This window comes from Panulirus ornatus, chromosome 30 (genome assembly GCF_036320965.1).
Source record: "Panulirus ornatus isolate Po-2019 chromosome 30, ASM3632096v1, whole genome shotgun sequence".
NCBI classification, from domain to species: Eukaryota; Metazoa; Arthropoda; class Malacostraca; order Decapoda; family Palinuridae; genus Panulirus; species Panulirus ornatus.
Genome location: NC_092253.1, coordinates 1778825 through 1801841, shown reverse-complemented (window position 1 = coordinate 1801841; position 23017 = coordinate 1778825). Strand labels below are relative to the sequence as shown.

Below are 23017 nucleotides of genomic sequence, written 5' to 3'. Positions count from 1 at the left end.
CTCTCTCAACCATGCTCTTTTTATTTCCACACATCTCTCTTACCCTTACGTTACTCACTCGATCAAACCACCTCACACCACACATTGTCCTCAAACATCTCATTTCCAGCACATCCATCCTCCTGCGCACAACTCTATCCATAGCCCACGCCTCGCAACCATACAACATTGTTGGAACCACTATTCCTTCAAACATACCCATTTTTGCTTTCCGAGATAATGTTCTCAACTTCCACACATTCTTCAAGGCCCCCAGAATTTTCGCCCCCTCCCCCACCCTGTGACTCACTTTCTAGTAGTTGTAGTTAATGTGTTCCCATAGTAATATTACCCATAGTAATATTATCAATATGTTTGATATGAAGTTTAACATACTGGGGGAGTAGCATTACTAAGGTTTTGATATTTCTTTTTAGCATGTTATTAAAATTTCCAGTTTGTACTCCATCTCTTTCTTAAAAGAGCTACTACCATATTACCTTGTTTTTCAGGAGAGCCTTTGGAGCATGAGCTTCTTCCTGTGTGTCTTTGGAGGAGTGTGCCTATGCTAAAGTTTCTCTGCCACATGGCACTGTACAGTCACCATGAGCAATTGAACCTAGATATGCTTGCATTACCCAAATCTCTTGTGAATAGCATCACAGAATTTAATAGAATGAGAGAAACCAGACACCACCATGATGAATGCACTGACCAGTAAGGAACAAGGGAGCACCTACATCAGTTGTCTTGACAGTGTAATGGGTGTCCTTGACTTACAGTTATCAGACTTATGAATGCCAAAGCACAGTTTTCTTCCTACTCTGAGACTCAAATGATGAGTGAAGCATTACAAACCAGGGGCTACTTACTAGTCCATTTTTTCATTAAATGTATCTTTTATTTTTTTACAAACTATATGCATTTCATAAAGGAAGGATGAGTGTAAATGTGGATAGAGGTAAGGTTTTTAAGTCCAGCAGGGTAGAGGAGACAGGTAAGTTGGGGTGCAAGTTTGAATGGATAAAATCTGGAGGGAGTGAAGTATTTTCGATACATGGCTGTCAGTGGAATAATGGAAGCAAAAGTGAGTCTTAGGGGTTGGTGAGGAAGCAAAGATGTCAAAGGTGTCAAAATAGAGGTCGTTATTTGGGAGGGCAAAAAGGGGGCACCTTCGAAGTTCTAGTACTGTCCCAGTAGTGTACAGATGCTAGGTATGGGCTGTAGATAAAGATGTACAGAGAAGGATGAATGTATTGGAAATGAAATGTTTGAGGACAGTATGTGGTGTGAGGTAGTTTGATCGAGCAAGTGATAAAAGGCTAACAGAGGGGTGTGGTAATAAGAGGAGTGTGGAGACAGTAAGTGAGGATAGGTTGCCAAAGAAGGTATAAGTTTCAGAAGTTGAGGGGACAAAAAGAGGGGGGAGACCAAATTGGAAATGGAAGGATGGAGTGAAGGATATTTTGGATGGTTGGGGCCTGAACTTGGCGGAGGGTGAAAGGCATGCAAGGAAAGATATGGGTGATGTGTTGTCAGTGGACTGAACCAGGGCATAATAAACAGGTAGGGGAAACCTTGGAAAGGTTTCCAAGGCCTGGTTGTGGATAGGGAACCGTGGTTTTGATGCATTACACTTGACAGCTAAACGATAGATGTGAGTGATTGATGCCTTTTGTTGTCTGTTCTTGGTTTGCGGTGCAATGTTTACGCTGGAAGAAACACTCGTTTACCTATCTGCAGATCTGTTAATAGAGTAAATTTTGCAGGGCATGAATGCTAATTTATTGTTCTTTAGATCATTAATTAGATTTACTAGATCCAGATATTGAGGTTCATACCTTGTATACTGGTTTGATGAATCATTGGACTGGATACTATTGGGTATTTTATTTTTGGTTATGGATTCTGTATTTTGATTAGTATCAAATTTCTTTTCGTAGTTGTTATTATATGGTATGAGGCATCATAATTGATGTGAATTATTATGAAATATTTTACCACAGGAAGTAAAGAATTTTCTGAGTCAATGGATGCAGAAATACATGAAAATAAAGAATGGTTTATTGATTTGAAGAAGCCACTTGGCAGAAAATACACAGTTGAGGAATTACATAAGTTGGGGGGTCATACTAGTAATTAGAAATTAGCTTATGATGGAGATAAGTGTGGACACTTCTGTGTTTTGGATAAGCACTTGACTGAAGTCCGTCTACTTAGTACAGGAAGTTTTTTAGAGCAAACTTTATGGTGTATACATTATACATTTAGTGGTGATTCATTGTTGAACATTATGTGATGCAGTGTTACATATTGGTTGAATTGGAGTAGTATTATGTTGACATACATAAAGTATTTAATGGTGAACATGAAGTGATGTAAAGCTACATACTGGTTACATTGCAATAGTATTTTGTTAACATAATGTATTTAATGGTCAACATTCAGTGATGTATAGTTACATAATTGTTGAACTGCAGTAATACCGTGTTGTCATGTATTTAACGTGAATATCATGTGATAAATGTTTTATCATTTGCTGTGGTACAGTAATGCAGTAGTTGACATATACACAACTCTGTGAAAACTAAACTAATTGCTTGCTTAACCTTGCACTTTTTCATGTATTGTAAATTACATTTTACAGTAGTAGGTATAGGACACTTCTTGTATCTGTACAAGCACTAGTTGGTACAATGAGATTGTAATGATTAATGTCAGTCAGGCGATTAAGGAGTTCCTGTTCTTTACACATAGGCAACTGCATCTCCATCAAAGGAAGCAACACTAGTTCACTGGTAAAGGTTTTTGATTTGTATATCTCTCTCCCAGTCAAATTCATTGCAGGTAGTCTTTCTTATTTGAAGATGTGTGATGTGTGTCTTGCCAATGGAAGCATAGAATAATGGCTTGCTCCCATATTGTTCTAAGCATGTATTCCAACATGTCATTATTTATGTGATATTTGTGATGTTTTTAGTGCTCTTGTAGAGAAATTGGTTTTCAATTTGTCAACAAGAAAGGATTTTAGGAATTATTTATTTAGGATTCATGAATTTTACAAGACTGATATGCATTTATTCAGATTCATGTTGGATAATTGTTATAACTGATTTGTGTCCAGATTATATTTTTGTGTGTTATCCTGGAAAAGAAACAATGTTAATGAAGTTTTCATTGTCAACTAAGGAAACTGTAATTTAGTACTGCTTTCCAGTTGTAGTTTATGGCAAAAGCTATTTACTTATATTTATTTATTATACTTGACTGCTGTTTCCCGCATCAGCAAGGTAGCGCCAGGAAACAGATGAAGAGAGGTCCATCCACTCATATACACATATATATACTTAAACACCCATATACATACATATACATATACACAGACATGTACATATATACACTTGTACATATTCATCTTGCTTGCCTTCATCAATTCCTGGTGCCACCCCACCCACAGGAAACAACTTCACTACCCCCTGATTCAGCAAGGTAGTGCCAGGAAACAGACTAAAAAGGTCACATCCCTTCACACTCAGTCTCTAGCTGTCATGTGTAATGCACCAAAACCACAGCTCCTTATCCACATCCAGGCCCCACAGACCTTTCCATTGTTTACCCCAGATGTTTCACATTCTCTGGTTCAGTCCATTTACAGCACGTCGACCCAGGAATGCCACATCATTCCAATTTACTACATGACAGCTAGAGACTGAGTGTGAATGAATGTGGCCTTTGTTGTCTTTCCCTAGCGCTACCTCGTGCACATGAGGGGGGAGGGGATTTGTTATTTCATGTGTGGCAGGGTGGCGATGGGAATGAATAAAGGCAGACTATGAATTATGTACATGTGTATATATGTATATGTCTGTGTGTGTATGTATATGTATACATTGAGATGTATAGGTATGTACATTTGCGTGTGTGGACGTATATGCACATACATGTGTATGTGGGTGGGTTGGGCCACTCCTTCATCTGTTTCTCTGCACCACCTCACCAACATGGGAGACAGCGACAAAGCTATTTAAGTTAGCATAAACTTGAGCCAGTTAGTTTCAATGAGTTTTTGAAGGCTTTATCATAACTGGAGTTTAGTAACTGAAACATTGTAGTTCACTGAAAAAACTTTCCAAGTAAAGATTTATTTAAAAAAAATTTTGAAATTCATAATACACTAGTTCATAAAGCTGTCATAATATTAATATTCCTGTATAATTTATATAGGTTCAGCCTTAATGTTTTTGTCATTATTTATTATTTTTTATTATACTTTGTCGCTGTCTCCCGCATTTGCGAGGTAGCGCAAGGAAACAGACGAAAAAAATGGCCCCCCCCCCCCCCCACACACACACACACACACACACACACACACACACACACACACACACACACACACATGTATATACATACGTCCACACACGCAAATATACATACCTACACAGCTTTCCATGGTTTACCCCAGACGCTTCACATGCCTTGATTCAATCCACTGACAGCACGTCAACCCCGGTATACCACATCGCTCCAATTCACTCTATTCCTTGCCCTCCTTTCACCCTCCTGCATGTTCAGGCCCCAATCACACAAAATCTTTTTCACTCCATCTTTCCACCTCCAATTTGGTCTCCCTCTTCTCCTCGTTTCCTCCACCTCCGACACATACATCCTCTTGGTCAATCTTTCCTCACTCATTCTCTCCATGTGCCCAAACCACTTCAAAACACCCTCTTCTGCTCTCTCAACCATGCTCTTTTTATTTCCACACATCTCTCTTACCCTTACGTTACTCACTCGATCAAACCACCTCACACCACACATTGTCCTCAAACATCTCATTTCCAGCACATCCATCCTCCTGCGCACAACTCTATCCATAGCCCACGCCTCGCAACCATACAACATTGTTGGAACCACTATTCCTTCAAACATACCCATTTTTGCTTTCCGAGATAATGTTCTCAACTTCCACACATTCTTCAAGGCCCCCAGAATTTTCGCCCCCTCCCCCACCCTATGATCCACTTCCGCTTCCATGGTTCCATCCGCTGCCAGATCCACTCCCAGATATCTAAAACACTTCACTTCCTCCAGTTTTTCTCCATTCAAACTCACCTCCCAATTGACTTGACCCTCAACCCTACTGTACCTAATAACCTTGCTCTTATTCACATTTACTCTTAACTTTCTTCTTCCACACACTTTACCAAACTCAGTCACCAGCTTCTGCAGTTTCTCACATGAATCAGCCACCAGCGCTGTATCATCAGCGAACAACAACTGACTCACTTCCCAAGCTCTCCCATCCCCAACAGACTTCATACTTGCCCCTCTTTCCAAAACTCTTGCATTTACCTCCCTAACAACCCCATCCATAAACAAATTAAACAACCATGGAGACATCACACACCCCTGCCGCAAACCTACATTCACTGAGAACCAGTCACTTTCCTCTCTTCCTATACGTACACATGCCTTACATCCTCGATAAAAACTTTTCACTGCTTCTAACAACTTTCCTCCCACACCATATATTCTTAATACCTTCCACAGAGCATCTCTATCAACTCTATCATATGCCTTCTCCAGATCCATAAATGCTACGTACAAATCCATTTGCTTTTCTAAGTATTTCTCACATACATTCTTCAAAGCAAACACCTGATCCACACATCCTCTACCACTTCTGAAACCACACTGCTCTTCCCCAATCTGATGCTCTGTACATGCCTTCACCCTCTCAATCAATACCCTCCCATATAATTTCCCAGGAATACTCAACAAACTTATACCTCTGTAATTTGAGCACTCACTCTTATCCCCTTTGCCTTTGTACAATGGAACTATGCACGCATTCCGCCAATCCTCAGGCACCTCACCATGAGTCATACATACATTAAATAACCTTACCAACCAGTCAACAATACAGTCACCCCCTTTTTTAATAAATTCCACTGCAATACCATCCAAACCTGCTGCCTTGCCGGCTTTCATCTTCTGCAAAGCTTTCACTACCTCTTCTCTGTTTACCAAATCATTTTCCCTAACCCTCTCACTTTGCACACCACCTTGTCATGTTTTTGTTTAAAAGATATGTAATACAAAAATTCTTAAATAAGATGCTCATAATGTTGATTTTAATGGGCCATAATTTTCATGTTCTTTATCTGTACCTTTTACAGGACAATATATGTAAATAAATGTACATATTATACATATATTTTTACTATACCTAATCGCCATTTCCCACGTCAGCAAGGTAGTTCCAGGAAACAGATGAAGAATGGCCCATCCACTAACATGCACGTATGTATATACATAAACGCCCATATACGCACATACATATACACATCAACATACACATACAATGTATATACATAAACGCCCATATACGCACATACATATACACATCAACATACACATACATATTCATACTTGCTTGCCTTCACATATATCGTGTTTTTGGTTGGGGTGTTGTGTGAAGTGAGAGGGCCAGGGAGAATGGTTTGGTAAACAGAGATGAAGTAGTGAATGCTTTACAGATGAAATCTGTCAAGGTGGCTGGTTTGGATGGTATTGCAGTGGAATTTATTAAAGAAAGGGGGTGACTGTGATTGGTTGGTAAGGATATTCAATGTATGTAAAAATCATGGTGAAGTGCTTGAGGATTGGCAGAATACATGCATAGTGCCATTGTACAAAGGCAAAGGGGATAAAGGTGAATGTTTAAACTAAAGAGGAATACATTTGTCAAGTATCCCTGGGAAATCATAAGGAAGGGTATTGACAGACGGTAAAGGCATGTACAGAGCATCAGAATGGGGAAGAACAGTGTGGTTTCAGAAGTGGCAGAGAATGTGTAGATCAGGTGTTTGCTTTAAGGAATATATGTGAGAAATACTTAGAAAAACAGATGGATTTGTATATAGCATATATGGATCTGGAGAAGGCATATGATAGAGATGATAAGAGATTTTTATGGAAGGTTTTAAGAGTATATGGTGTGGGAGGTAAGTTGCTAGAATGTGAAAAGCTTTTACCAAGGATGTAAGGCATGTGTACAAGTTGGAAGGAGAGTGATTGGTTCTCAGTGAATGTCGGTTTGTGGCCGGGGTGTGTGATGTCCTCATGGTTGTTTAATTTGCTTATGGATGGGGTGGTTAGGAAGGTGAATGCAAGTTTTGGAGAGGGGCGAGTATGCAGTCTGCTGTGGATGAGAGGGCCTGGGAAGTGAGTCAGTTGTTCGCTGACAGAGCTCTGGTGGCTGATTCTGATGAAAAACTATAGAGATTGGTGACTAAGTTTGGTAAAATGTGTGAAAGGAGAAAGTTGAAAGTAAATATGAATAAGGTTACCAGGTTCAGGAGAGTTGAGGGACAAGTTAATTGGGATGTAAGTTTGAGTGGAATAAAATTGGAAGAAGTGAAGTGTTTTAGATATCTGGGAGTGGACTTAGCAGCAGATGGAATCAAGGAAACGGAAGTATCACAGGGTGGGGGAGGGGATGAAGGTTCTAGGAGCAATGAAGAATGTGTGGAAGGAGAAAATGTTATCTCAGAGCAAAAATGGGTATATCTGAAGGAATAGTAGTTCCAACAATGTTATATGGTTGCAAGGAATGGGCTATAGATAGGGTTGTACGGAGGAGGGTGGATTTGTTGGAAATGAAATGTTTGAGGACAATATGTGGTGTGAGGTGGTTTGATCATGTAAGTAATGAGAGGGTAAGAGAGAGAGATGTGGTAATAAAAAGAGTGTGGTTGAGAGAGCAGAAGAGGGTGCGTTGAAATGGTTTGGACATATGGAGAGAATGCGTGAGGAAAGATTGACAAAGAAGATGTATGTGTCAGAGGTGAAGGGAACAAGAAGAAGCGGTAGACCAAATTGGAGGTGAAAGGATGGAGTAAAAAAATTTTGAGCAATCGGGGCCTGAACATCCAGGAAGGTGAAATGCATGCAAGGAATAGAGTGAATTGGAATGATGAGGTATACTGATGTCGACGTGCAGTCAGTAGACTGAACCAGGGAATGTGAAACATCTGGGGTAAACCATGACTTAAAGCAGCGATAACAACTTAATTAAAGCAGTGATAACGACTTAAATAAGGCAGTGATAATGACTTGAAATAAAGTTGTGGTAACGGCTTTTGGGGAATGATGGACCTTGGAGTTACTTGGAAGATAATTTCAAATTGGAAACAGGGGGAAGTAATAGTGGCAAATATAATTTCTAGGGAATACGAGATTAATAATTAGGTTTTGGAGTATAGTGGTGGATAACAACAAGTTCTTGGAGTGAACTGGAAGATAAGTTAATGTAAATTACCAGATGATGTCTATGGAGTATGATACTTCTCCAATCAATTACCAATAATCTGGAAGACAATGGCAGTACTACCAGCCCTTCCTGGAGAAAATTTCAGAGAGAGAGAGAGAGAGAGAGAGAGAGAGAGAGAGAGACAGCCGTCAGTATGGGTAGGTACTCCGTGTTGCTAGCTTCAGTCTGGAGTGTTTGAATTATATGAAGTCTTTATGAGTCTGAACAATGATTAAATGGATAAGTTTTGGATTAAAGGAAGATGATAGCGATCTTACAGAGTAAGACTAGTCTTTTTTCAAGGATATTGAAGCATGAAGACAATTGTAAAGAGTCAAAGGATTAGAGCCAATTTTTGGAGTATACTGGAGGTTGACAACGGGTTCCCAGAAACAAAAGGTTTCAAGAGTGTAGGGACTAAATGCAGGATAAATTACTGTGAAGTTAGTAAGGTATGAGAACATTGAACTTGGGAAAACATTTCGATAACGAATAATATTCAGTGAAAGTCAATAACAGATCACAAAATGATTGCATCAGACTTACAAGATAATATGACATCAAGAAATCAAAATGATAACAGACGATAACAATGACTAAATAAAAAAAAAGACGTCAAAACGACAGACTGGTAGTATACCTTAACATGAAAATGAATTAATAATCAAGCTAACAGCAAAGCACTGAAGTTAAAAGCAATCTAACAGCACTTGAAAAAAGAAAGACTTGAAAAAGGAAGGCGAGCAAGGTTATTATAAGTCCTACACACAAGATTAACGTCTTAGAAGTCTTAATGGAACAGAGAAAGACTGCCCAACAAATCCTTGGCAGTGATATATGTAAGAAGAAGTAAGTTTTCGTACCGTATCCCTGGAGAGAGAGAGAGAGAGAGAGAGAGAGAGAGAGAGAGAGAGAGAGAGAGAGAGAGAGAGAGAGAGAGAGACACACACACACACACACACACACACACACACACACTCCTCCCGTGTTCTGCATTCAAGTGACTGGGTGGATAAGTGGACAGAGAGCGCGCTAACCCATACGAATCTCACTACATGGGGGTTGAACCACAGAACAGAATCAGATTATCATGTTCTAGGTCGGGATGCGAACAAGACTTTTCACTCAACCACAGCGGGTTAAATCGTACATGTTACTCAGCCAACCTAGGCCCTAAGCTAGTCAATTCTGACACACTGGGTTCGTGCTATCTAGACTGGTTAATTCTAACACAATGGGCCTCACACTAGTTAGGTCTAACTCCCTAATCCCTAGACTAATTAATCCTAACACCCTGGGCCCTAAACGAGTCAATTCTGTCACCCTGGGCCCATATACTGGTTAATTCTGACACCCTTGGTCATATACTATTTAATTCTGACACCCTAGGTCATATACTAGTTAATTCTGAAGCCCTGGAGCCCTAGACGAGCTAATCTTGCAACCTAGGGTCCCAAAATGGCTAATGAGTCACTTCTAATGGAATACTGAAATCTAGTTTTCTTCTTCTCATACGTTTGCACCTGCAGGGCCAAGCGCGCAAGATATGTCTCTGAGACAGACACGTGATTCCCTCAGATTTAACTAATTCTTATTCTGTGATTATTCAAGAATCATATAAAAAAAGTTTTAAAAAGCACTTCTTTAGTGAAATGTCACCAAAATCGTATTTTGATATTCCTACTGCTATAATGATAATAATAATAATAATAAGTAATAATAATAAGTAATAATAATAACAACGATAATCTACATATCACCGTGCATCACTCTTATGACTGCAAGCGACGCAACACAACCTGTAAAGTTCTTTTTAACTCCAGTAATTCTTACAATTGGCAACATACTCTACACAGGAGAAACTCTTGCACATACCTTACCTCCTTCCTACACCTTCGAGCAAAGACTGAGGGAGACTCACAGAGGGAGGCGTTGGTGAAGAGCCTACTACAGGAAGGTCACGAGGAAGGGAGGTAACTTATTACCATGGAGTCCTGGAGGCTTGAATTCACAGGCTGACTCAGACTACGGGATGGACGGGTGGTCTACAGACTCGTGGAAGTTCTCGGAGGGAATGATGGTGTGAGCCACAACCTCTGGGAGGGAGGGAGGCAGGGTCCACACAGACTCTGTGGGAAGGAGAGAAAGAAAGCCGATTCACAGACTCTTAAGAGAGGCTCCTGGAGGGGACGTCTGATTCAGGAGGTTGCCTGGGGCTCCCCACCTCGCCTTCCTACCAACTTGTTATATGAGAAAACTTTGTCCTCAATTTGCCAAACTTTCCTGAACCCATATATACACTGGAAATATTTCCTCTGCCTCAACCTGCCCAGTTACACCGGCCTCCAGTGTTTGGCTGGCCTCATGTTACTCCGGAGTACAGTTACCTTGGTGTTAGGTGTAATCTTGATCAATGGTTATCCTACTGTGAAGTGTTATCTGGGTCTGCAGTGTTATCCTGGTCGGTAGAATTATCGTGGTCTGTAAGTGTTGTCTTGCTCTGCAGTGTTACCCTGATCTGTGAGTGTCGTCTTGCTCTGCAGTGTTACCCTGATCTGTGAGTGTCGTCTTGCTCTGCAGTGTTACCCTGATCTGTGAGTGTCGTCTTGCTCTGCAGTGTGTTCGTCTTCGTGTTCATCTTGAGTTGTAGCGTCATCTTGGGTAACAATCTTATCTGGTCTAGGTATCATGGTTTGTAGGCTTACTATATCAGTCGGGACCTAAATCTACAACATGTAGTGTTGTGCAGACCTACACTCACAACCTTCCGGGTTGGACGGTCGTTTGGGCTTTAAGTCCATAAACTGTGAAGGTCATTACGGCAGCCAATGATAACTGAATGATAACTTGTTAATTTTCAAAATTACAGAGCGAGTCTGTGAGGTGAAAACTCCACGTTCAGAGAATAGTATGGTTACGACATGGCAATGTACGACACTTGGAGTCTGACAATACTGCAACAAAGGTGACCACAATACCCCGCTACGGTCAGGAGTGCAAGGTGGATCAGATTGACCTCACCAAACACACTGGGTTAAACGAGGAAGTTAAATATATCCTTCCAGAGGAAGATCGGGAGCATACTTGCCCAGTGTCTCTGTTCGGGAAGCCAAACTAATCACATTAGAGGACCTTAACTGCTTTGTGGGAGTAACTGGTTGGATCCAGAAGGAGGCAGGCAATATGTGAAGTCCTCCGAGACGAAAGGATCGTCCGATGATCAACCATTTCAAAAAGTTTTTGCATCTAGAGACCCGGCCAGGCTCAGGTGACTGATCTCCACCGACCACCAACTACACACACACACACGACAGGGTCACCCACAGACGACACGACTCTACGACAACCGGACGTGTTCGTACGACTACTGAGCACGACGCTACGACAACCATGCGTGTTGGTACGACCACTGAGCCTGTACAGACGGATGCATACAATAAGTAACCCTGGGAAAACATTACTACACGATCACGGTTGAGAGTTAAGTTAGGAATTAGTAAATTTCTCAACCTTTGCATTTCTTTATTCGACATCTTTCGCTAATAATTTCCGGCAGACGCACCATATATATATATATATATATATATATATATATATATATATATATATATATATATATATATATATATATATTGTGTTGTTTTACATGTTACGATTTCTGCTTTAATGACCATTTAGTAGCCTGACCACTGATGCAATAGGGATGTGACGTGGAAACTAAATTCGTCATGGTTAGAAAAGCGGAGCTTAGTAAAAAAAAAAAAAAAAAATTCTGGCTACAAAATTTTCTTCCAGTCCTTCCTCGATGTAACGAGTCGACAAAGACTCTCTCACTACACTAAATCCCTACTGAATATCTTCACTCCCTGGTGCCAACACAATGCCACAATATAGAGGGAAAATCAATTACTGTCTCGTGGGGAAAGATTCGCGCAACACACGCTGCCGAACACGATCTTTAATGAATAGCAGACATGGTCGCATGATCTGTACCGCTTGAAGCGGAGTCGTACCTCGCATGTTTATTCAAGTCAGATGTTGACAACATTTTCTCAATCTGGGTCGAGCTAGACTTGAGCGTGGGTCGCCTCGCCTGGTTCTCAGGAGACGTACATTTCATTAAGAAAACGGCAGGTCGAGATCGTAGTGGCAATCAAGATCTTCCACTTATAAAGGAAAAAAAAAAAAAGAGGAGGAAAGAAAATGTGCAATATGTGTTATGTGTGTACACTATACCCGCCGCCACCACCCCCGGCCAAGCTTGCTGGCTCGCTACCCTCCCTCCAGCCTGGCTGGCGTTTTAATATTTCCTGAGCGCAATTATGTGTTTCATGTTCCCAGGTATCTAGTGGTTGTTTACCATACTGGAGGGACACATGATGAACGTCTTTGTCTGACACCTGATCAATGAAGAAGAAAAAGTGATGAATGATTCTAATGAATGTTACGTTTCTACATAAGTCGAAATATATTGAGAATATATCATATACATAACACACAAAACATTCTCATGTTAACTATCAAATATTCATAACAATGTTCAACTAATTATCACTAACTGTTTAAGTAACTCATTTACGTATTTATCTAAAGCGTGGAAATATGATTGATCCAGTAGTTACTATCATTACCTCACAGTACTGTAATATTTGTAATACCTCAACTCTATATTTTCAGACGAATGTCTACCTAAAGTTAAGTAACCGTTCTTTATCATTCATCCATTCTACATTAACAAATAAATAACAAATTATATATATATATATATATATATATATATATATATATATATATATATGACAGCCCTGGGCAGGGAAGTCATACGAGCAACTTTACCCCAGAAAGAAAAATGTAATTTTCAGCAGAACAAATGGGAAGACCTGGATATTGACTCCCAGCTCCATCTTTACTGTCCCCTCTGTAAATTACCTCTGGTCCTCCAGTTACCATTATCTTCGTCTATTTTCTCTGTTTTTCCCCACTTGTTCTCTCTCTCTCTCTCTCTCTCTCTCTCTCTCTCTCTCTCTCTCTCTCTCTCTCTCTCTCTCTCCTTGCCCCCTCTCACCATCAATTTGCAAACTTGTCTCCCTTCGTCTAATTGTTACACCTTCTGCCCTGGTCCCCTCTTTCCACGTAATTGATAATCTCTCTATTGTTCTTTCTCACTTTATCTGTTTCTCTTCTATTTCTAAAAATCTTCAAAATTCGTTGTAGGATCTCACTTCCGACGATTGGTTGATGTACCCCATTTCTTTCAGAATATTCACATCACTTTCAATATTTCTATCCATCACAACGTACAAAACTCTGTTCTCTTTCTCAAAATAATCATTTTCTATTTGTTCTTCATCAAGTCCACCTTTCTTCTCCCCCTTTATGAAATCGCAATCAACTATTTTTCTCCGTCTAACAAATAACGTCTTGCGTTTTTCCCCTCGCTCCCAGTCCTTCCTCCTCCTGCTCCTCCTTCATCAAGTAAGTATACAGTCAAGATCAAACACACAAATGACTAATTAACCTCCCGATGGTTGGCTCTGGCTCTGGAACCCTCCGGGCACACGACGAAAACGCCGATTTCACAACCAGATTCCACAACCAAGTCGAATGCAAATCCGAGGGAGACAATTTTCGTGTCGCCGTTATTGTGGTTGTTGTTGTAGTTGTGTTGCTCGCATCTGCATCGACGTGGTCGACTGGTCGGGTTGGAGAGGAAGTCGACGATGTCGATCACCAGAGTAACGTCGAGTGAATTCGTCACGTGACCAACATAGCATCGTCAAACTTTGCACGAGACGTGATCAACAAATACACTCACACGAGACATGATCAACAAATACACTCACACGAGACATGATCAACAAATACACTCACACGAGACATGATCAACAAATACACTCACAAAAAGTGAAAAGCGATGGATCAGCGGCAGACCTTAATGTGAACCTTATGCAACTATGTTAAAGACGTTGCTTCACAAGTGGGTGGACCGTCTGTACCACCTCACAATCTCTTTCGCTCCCGCCACCTCACAGCTTCGTCATCAGTTCTTGCTACTACCGTCCGCGGGGAAAATCCTCGCTACAGGATTAACTTACTCCTTAATCCCGATTCTCAGTGTCGTAAAATGTTTTTTCTCGCTTCTATGGCTATTGCTCCGGTTCCTGCAGTCTGCCACTGCCTCACAGGACTACTGTGTACCAACCGTTGGTCACTCGTGGCTCTGGCGGCGGCGTGATCCGTGTTGATCTATATCGCATTCTATGATTACAACTTTTTACCCGCTAATACCATTCCTACCAACCACGACCCACCTGCCTTTTCCAAAGACATTTTTTCCCTTACCCTCAAAAACTCTTATTATAACCTTTTTCTCTTTCTTTCTCTCGTTTTTCTTTTTCACCGTTGCTCTTTTTATATGGATCATCAAAGGTATGGCTTCATTGAGGACTTCCCTCCGTCACTAGAGTCTGAAAAAAATAATCGATGCAGATGTTGCCTTCGTCAGATGTTTTCGTTCACCGTCGTGATGCCACACAGTGTTACAAATATTTATTTCACTTCAGAGACTGTTGGCTGCACTGTCTCCTGTCCACCATTAACCATGGCTTCTGGTGCAACATTGCAAACATTTCTGCTACAATTTTCAATATTCTCTTCAGTGGAAATGTTCAACCTCGACGATCTGGATGGATGCACATGTCTATATGTGTGTGTGTTGAAATAGCGATTCCTTCCCTTCACTTCATACATCTACCTTCCATAAACATGAAAGTTGTAGCGATAACAGAGCGAGTCAGCGAGTGTAGCAGTCACACCTTCGCTAACAGAAAGAAGCTAAAAACGAAGAAATATTTCATGACAATTGTCTTCTCTAACGTAAGAATTAACGTCCAACGTTCCTCACAAATACTTATAAACAAATGAAACTATATAATCTCGCTCTCTCTCTAATATATATATATATATATATATATATATATATATATATATATATATATATATATATATATATATATATATATATATATTTGCTGATATTCTCGTGGTTATCCGTAAATACTAGAACACGCGCACCACTGTGACCAATTGTGTGTGTGTGTGTGTGTGTGTGTGTGTGTGTGTAACAAGCTACAGTACCATCATCCACACAACTTCTGCGATGCTTCTTCGTTTATTTCAGTCCATCGAGAGTTTCGTCTTCCCAGACTTTCCTAAATATTCATAAGAAGGTCTGACGATAATGATGAGTTATATCGTTGAGATTCGTGAACTATTTTCGTTTCTCGTTGTTCCTGGAGCATTTCCTCAGTGAGAACATACCTTGCCATGTGATTCATTCATGGACCAAACACACCAGCCACCAGATGGCACAAGACTTCGTATCTCGCGTGAGAAAATGACACACAATAATAGTTATGACGTCTGGAAAACTGATAAAAAACGAATCCTCGTCTTGATGTGAATTGATCAATTCTTCCTCACGCTGCCTGACGGGAACCTTCTCTTATTCAAAACAAAATCGCCATCAGACAGTGTTACCTTCTCTACTCAAGAACAGAAGTCGAATATAAGAAGACTAACAACAGCATCTGGTCTGTCACTACCTTGTGACAAATGAAGAACAAACCGGTATACATCGTACATCTTCCTTAAATCAACATACCTTGACCATACGACGCTCAGCGAGGCCTGAGGAGGAGTATGTCATGATTCATCTCATGTCCTCCATGATCAACAATGAACAGATACTGAAAATCCCATCATGAGTGGTCGTCGGGCACAATCACTGTAGAACAATGTTCTCACTTCCTCATGGACGAGGCCAGCGATGGCGTAACGAGACAAGGTTGTTTGTGAGTGATGATAGAGTAATGGTTCTGTAGATATGATAGAGTAATGGTTCTGTAGATATGATAGAGTAATGGTTCTGTAGATATGATTACGATATTCCCTCATCTATCATGATCAGGGTACTCCCTCATCTATCTCATATTTCACAGTACAATTCTTATACAAGCCCAAATAACACAACGTACGAATAGAAATGATAAAGATACAGAGAACTTTAGTGAAGCTACAGTGAACTATAAAGGAGGGAAAGACATAGAGTGAACTACAGTGAAATATAGTGAAAATACGGTGGCAGGTGAACATTGATATACAGGAAATGTACTCCACAAAAAAGGGAATGATATGTATGTATACATAAACAAAACAGACAAACTTGTCCTGGACCAGTACCATAATGTTGCAAGACTTCTCCAGTATACTTAAATTCTGAAAACTTTTGTTGTTCAGTTTTAATCATGAAATCTTTAAAGTTTTATAAACTAATGATAAACTTTTGTATAAACACAAATATCATGACGTATATACAGTCTAGGGAAGGTATCTTACAGAAAGACGATAACGGAGGAATCTATAGACAGATCTACAGACATGATAGCAAGGTAATTTACAGTGAGATATGAGGCAGGGCATTATATAGAAGGATATCATGGCAATATAGAGAACAATAGCAAGGCATTATAGAGAAAGATACGAAGGCATCGTACAGAAAGATAACAGGACATCACAGAGATAAACAACAAAGCATTACAATAATGGGATATCAAGACATCTTACGGACTACATCAAGATATCTGCTGTAGAGGAAGAAGATATCACGTAGAAATCCTAAAATTCACGAGGCAGGAAGGATCCCTAATGAGGAGACGCAGGTCTATTTAGTTTCTATCAACCGTCTGACCCAAACATCATCTGCAATGATGTTTAGGCAGAATTTCGGTCCTTCTGGCAAGTGACTTATATAGACTAAGAAGAACACTATCCCAGAACACTTCGTGTGTGTGTGTGTGTGTGTGTGTGTGTGTGTGTGTGTGTGTGTGTGTGTGTGTGGGTGTGTGTGTGTCCTCTGCAGTGGCAACATGTATTTATTGTAAAAGTGTTGGCGATATTGGCTCCAGTGGTGTATATACCCCGAGCCTTGCTTGCTCTGCTGCCAACACAGACCACGCCAGTAGCTCTGCTGGTATGAACAACGAATACGAATGACGTTCACAAATTGAATTCTGCCACGCTTTGTTTTACTGGATGAGTCTAACCATTTTCCTAGTGTCCAGGCTCCCCTACTGTACCAATACAGAACCAGTGTATACATACATACACCAGAAATCACACAGGACATCATGAAACAGTCTTATGTTTACCGACCAACCCGACACACCTGTGTTGTATGTGGGTGTATGTACGTCCACTAGGTTCCTGTACAGACACAGTCCTCACAACTGTGTAACGCGAATACAACACAAGAAGGTAAGGTTGTGACGCCGGGATGTGCGCCCTACTGGTGGTAGGTATTCGCGTCCGCCGAGCATGATGGGGACGACTGAGGGAAACATAGCCTCACTCACACACCGTGTGTCACAGTGTATACTGTCACTCACAGGTTCACACACACACACACACATACATAGACACATTATGGGTCAGCACGGGCCCGCGCGTGGTCGAGCTCGTATATGGGTTCGAATCAGCTCACATCCAACCAAGGTGTTCATCCTCCCCTCGGGGCTGGTCGATAAATGGGTAACCACACACACACACACACACACACACCACACACACAAATACAGGAAGCAGTAAGAGCACATAATCATTCAGTGGGTACAGTACAGCCAAGATCTCGCTCACATTACAGGAAATGCGCCTCATCTCGGTATACCAGACGTCGCGGAATAAGCAAAAGCATCTTCCTTCTCAACAGGTTTTCTGGAGTTTGGGATGCCAGATTAGGTCGTGCTGTCACGGGCGATGTGACGCTGCAGAAATATTAGCGCGGCAACTGGAGTCGCTGACGCCTGCACCGACAGGCAGACGACGGCTGATGTGGAGATCAATGATGTTTGGGGAGAAGGTTGTTGGCTCACAGACCCAGGGGACGCGCGAGGCACGGCAGGGAACGTGGACCAACGGTGGTGAGGAGGAGGACATGTAGCGACACACACACACACACACACACACACACACACACACACACACACACTTTAACCTTCAAGTCTATTTAGGAATATTCATACATTTCACTGAATTCCCCATACCCATACATTCTCCTTTTCCCCCACAGGTTAATTTACACCCTTACGTTCTGATGAATTTCCCATACATTATTTGTTTCTGCCATATAGCTTGTGTTTCAATACGTTTCTTGAAATATTTCAAAATGCTTCCCTCATCTCCCTCCATGTTCATAACATCTTTGAATCGTGTTGATGTGGACAACATCACTGTTCCTGCTCGCCGTCTGCTGCGCAGATGTTGTACCTGCGTCACCGGAAACTAACTGTTCGTCCGAGAGCCAGGTGAAGGTCAGTCACCAGGGGGTCCCTGACGGCTCGTCACCAGGTCGACTCTTGCTAACTACTGAACAACGTAAGTTAAACGAGGAACTAACCATCTTAAAGATCACGATGTGTCTGCTTCTTCTTGATTCACACACCGTCGTTGTGAATCACATGTTGTTGTCTCCCTATACCGTACAGAAAATCCATCAGTAAAAGAAACATGATTTATAATAACCTGAACCAAATGACCAATTACCGCTTGGCGACGAATCATTACGAGCATGTGACACTGTCCTCATACATAACGATCGTTGTTACACGACGCGACCATCGCAAGACACGATCACCTCACATTCATCCTGACCCTCATGGTGGCACAGGTCATTCCTGGTCACGCCGGTGTATAGCAAGGTCACATCACCATACTCTGGATACGTCAAGATGAAAAAAGTAAAAGCAAGATCGACAGCACAACTGGGAGAGAAGCCAGCTTTACGACAGAGGAGAAACAGACCATATTTTTCTTGTAATTAATCACAGATTACATGAGGGAGTTACGGCAGGGGGGGGAGGGGGTGTCCGGACACCAGGCCAAGATGGCAGGAGGTAGGGGTAGGGGGTATATCCCAGCCCCATCAACAGGGTGACGGAAGGTATGAATAATTGCCCATAATGGGACTATACAGAAGATAATTGAATCACGTAGAACCTAACAGACAAACAACACCAGGGTCCTGCTGTGTTGCTGAGGTGAGAATACATCTATTATTAGAGGGAGGTAATGCTGCTGTGGGCGGCTACTGTGGTGGTGTGGTACGATCACACACACACACACACACACACACACTCTCTACATCACCCAACAGTCTGAACATCCTGCTTTAAGTTGCTGACACTGTGGTCAAGGAAATACAGAAATCTGTACCCATTACCACCTACCTGCCTGTCAGTGTACCTATTACTGTCTACAAGTAGGCCTCTGCCTGTCAGGTACTGAGTCTCTGTCTGTCTGTCTATATGTCATTCTATCTGTGTGCTTTTCTGTCTAAATATATATCTCCTTACATAACAACGTACATATGGATTATAGAATGAGTTTAGCCGATCAGGTCGGACCACCTGTCTCTCTCCACCCGATCCACTAGAATCGTATATAGATATTTATACATATAAACTTTATATTACTGTAAGTGCTAACTCATACGAATCTTACATTTGCAAAATTCACTTACGAATGCCATAATTAAGGTCACGAAAACGTTCGTCTAGTTCATGGCGTTAGCGACGAATAAACGCAAACATCTTCACGAAATTTCGAACCATTTTTTCACTCCGTAAATCAAAAAATAAATCCGAAGCCAAGACGAACGATGGAATAAGTAAAAAGCTTTTTCTCAAGCTCTGTCGTTCGCATAGATCTTCTGCATTCACATTTTCTCGCTCTTAAATTTCCATAAGTAGCTTTCAACTCCGTTTTTTCCCAGAGTTCTTTTCCTCATTTGTCTTCTTTTCCCAGTGTTTGCGGAACTTCCAGCCTGAGGTTCTGGCTACACTGTAACAACAACTCCTGCAACTGCCTCTGGCTACACTGTAATTATGTGTTGGGTTCTGGTAACACTGTATGACTCGCTCGTCTCTCTGGTTGAAGCGTAGCTCACGACACTAAGTGAAGACACTGTAATCAGCAACGCTGTAGCCGATTATATGTACCGTGGCTATTACGTAACCGAAGATACAGAGAATATTTGTTGTTTATCTGATCTGACGGAAGCTCACGTAACGAAGATGTCGCAACTCACTCTATCATGAGGAGGAAGTACGAGAGGAGGAGGAGGAGGAGGAGGAAGAGGACTAGTCAAGCTGCTACTGTTGGTAGCAAGTCGAGGCGAACTAAGGCATCCTGACCGACAGAGACGCGAGTCTGGGTCAACTCGCGAGGTGAGGTGCCTCAGACACCTCCTCTTGTGGTCGAAGTGAAGCTGTTTTCGTGATACTGTCTTCGATATAACGAAGAACTGGAACAGGATCGTCACTACAGGGTATCCGCCGGGTCGTGGGAATAGGACAGTGTTGCGAGGACAATGATCCAGACCGACGAAGGATGTGACCTTCCCAAGGCATCAAGCTTGGTCAGGAATTAGTTCTGAAGATACAAGAAAAACATCTGGGTCACTGTGAGGACGTCAGCTCTGTCCATATGGCTTGATACAAGGGCGGGGATACACAGGGAGCGACGGACAGTGATGCAGGAGGTGGTGAGGAGCAGCAGGCAGTGGTGTTGCGGAGGGAAGCGTATGGTCACAGGTGTTGTGTGTTGGGCTGAGCCCGAGGCGCGGGGGGACACAGCGGGCGAGAAGCGACGTCAGACAGTTGTGGTTTCATTCGTGTTGTGGGCAGCGGTGCTGCACTGACCGTCCGTCTGAATCACTTATGAAAGAGACGGCGTATCTTTGCATAAGCCTGTAAACACTCTGACCTTTACCGAGAGAGAGAGAGAGAGAGAGAGAGAGAGAGAGAGAGAGAGAGAGAGAGAGAGAGAGAGAGAGAGAGAGAGAGAGAAATACATATATAAAAATATGACCACATGAATTAATAATAACACACAGTAGGAAGCTTAAGCGAAATTGAAGGTAAAAGTTCACTGAAACCTGAATTGCAGGGCTAGACACGACTCCCACTTCCTGCAGGCACGCCAGCCAGACTGGCTTCACTACACCCACACTTCTGGAGGATGGAGGGAGACGAGGTCAAGTACTGGGGTTATGTGGGGTGACGTCAAGGGGGAAGAGCTACAGCAGCGGAGAGGGTCGAGCAACGGTACGAGGCGGAGGTCAGCAACAGTTAGGAAACCGTACAGCTACAGGAGGAGGAGGAATGGACCCGTGGGTCAGGCGTTTGTGGTGGCCGTGTGAAGTGTTGGTACAGTGTACATGTGTGGCGACCTACGGTGGTGGGTGGTGGCAGGTCAAGACTGTGACTCACACTTCATCCTTAAAGTTGTACGACTGTGATGATGATGCTCCTCCTCCTGGCTGGGAGCTGCCTGGGTCACGAACAGCCCACGACACGACGAGAGAGAGAGAGAGAGAGAGAGAGAGAGAGAGAGAGAGAGAGAGAGAGAGAGAGAGAGAGAGAGAGAGAGAGAGAGAGAGAGAGCTAGGAACAGTGTGGTAGTGGAATGTAGATCAAGAACACAACGTTGGTCATCACAACAGCAAGGTCACAACATGTTTCTTCCTCGGTTTGTTTGACATCTCTTGTTAAAGTATATGTCCTCACAGGATCGCTGAGGTCCAGTGTTCTACAAATGAACGAATCATCAGTGAATAACAGACGTACATAACACCCGCTGACACACAGATGTACATAACACCCGCTGACACACAGATGTACATAACACCCGCTGACACACAGAGATGCAGTGAGGAACACCTTGCGTGCCTCGCGCTCTGTCGTGTGAATGACATGGGTAAGGTTCAGGTGACCTGGTGAACAGACTGGCTGACGTGGGTTAACTACCCGTCACAAGGGTCGTCTGCAGAGGTCAATAAAAGGGTCAGCGAGGCTGGTGGGGAAGCGCTACACATAACTGCCTCTACTAACTGTCTAACTAACTGACTCGATCGTACCAAAGATTGTAATTCTAATAGGAGCAGCTAATCTTTTCCTGGCTTCACTGGGAGTAACCAGACTGCATCACTGGAATCTTAACAACAGTTGATTTGCCAATGGTACCCAGCAAGCACTACCAACGTTCTGGACTATATTTTACATAAGAACGGTATTACGCCAGCTGGCTACACTGTAGCTGGCTTTAACTGGCAACACTAACAACTCTGACAATGGCGACAACGTCACTGGCAACACTGGAATTGGCTATACATTAAGACGGTGAGCGGCAGACGAGACGAAGGTCTGCCTGTACTGTACGGGAACACAACACTCAATGAACAAAGAAAATGAGGCAAAAAATAGAAAATCCACTAGAACTCAGGAAATGATGCTGTCGTTTCTGCCCAGGTCAATCGGGGTCAGACGATGATGACCTGACCCAGAGGTTATCCGGCGCGTCATCATCGTCTATCTGATCACGGAAATGCCATCAAATAAATAGAACAACAATAACAAGAACAACAAAAAAGGAAATTCACAACATGGGAACGACGGCCAGGCTGGCTTGGACTATGGCCGGAATGAGGTCCCCATGTGTTTGTTTGTTTGTTGGGTCGAGTTGTTTTGTTTGTGTTTTGTGAGCTTCGCCTGGGTGATGGTTGCTGCTCAAGTGTGAAATTGGAGAATTTTTTCCCTCCTACTTGTGAAAAACCTGAAGTTTTACATCCTGGTTTTCGCAATGCTTGTTACTGGTTGTTAACATTGTTAG

At 42.2% G+C, this 23017-nt stretch overlaps 1 protein-coding gene across 1 annotated transcript in view; it reads right to left on the bottom strand.

Annotated features, from left to right (window-relative positions):
- Nucleotides 1-23017, bottom strand: part of LOC139758298 (superoxide dismutase [Mn], mitochondrial) — a 220641-nt gene that overhangs the window by 186947 nt on the left and 10677 nt on the right. The window lies entirely within an intron of this gene.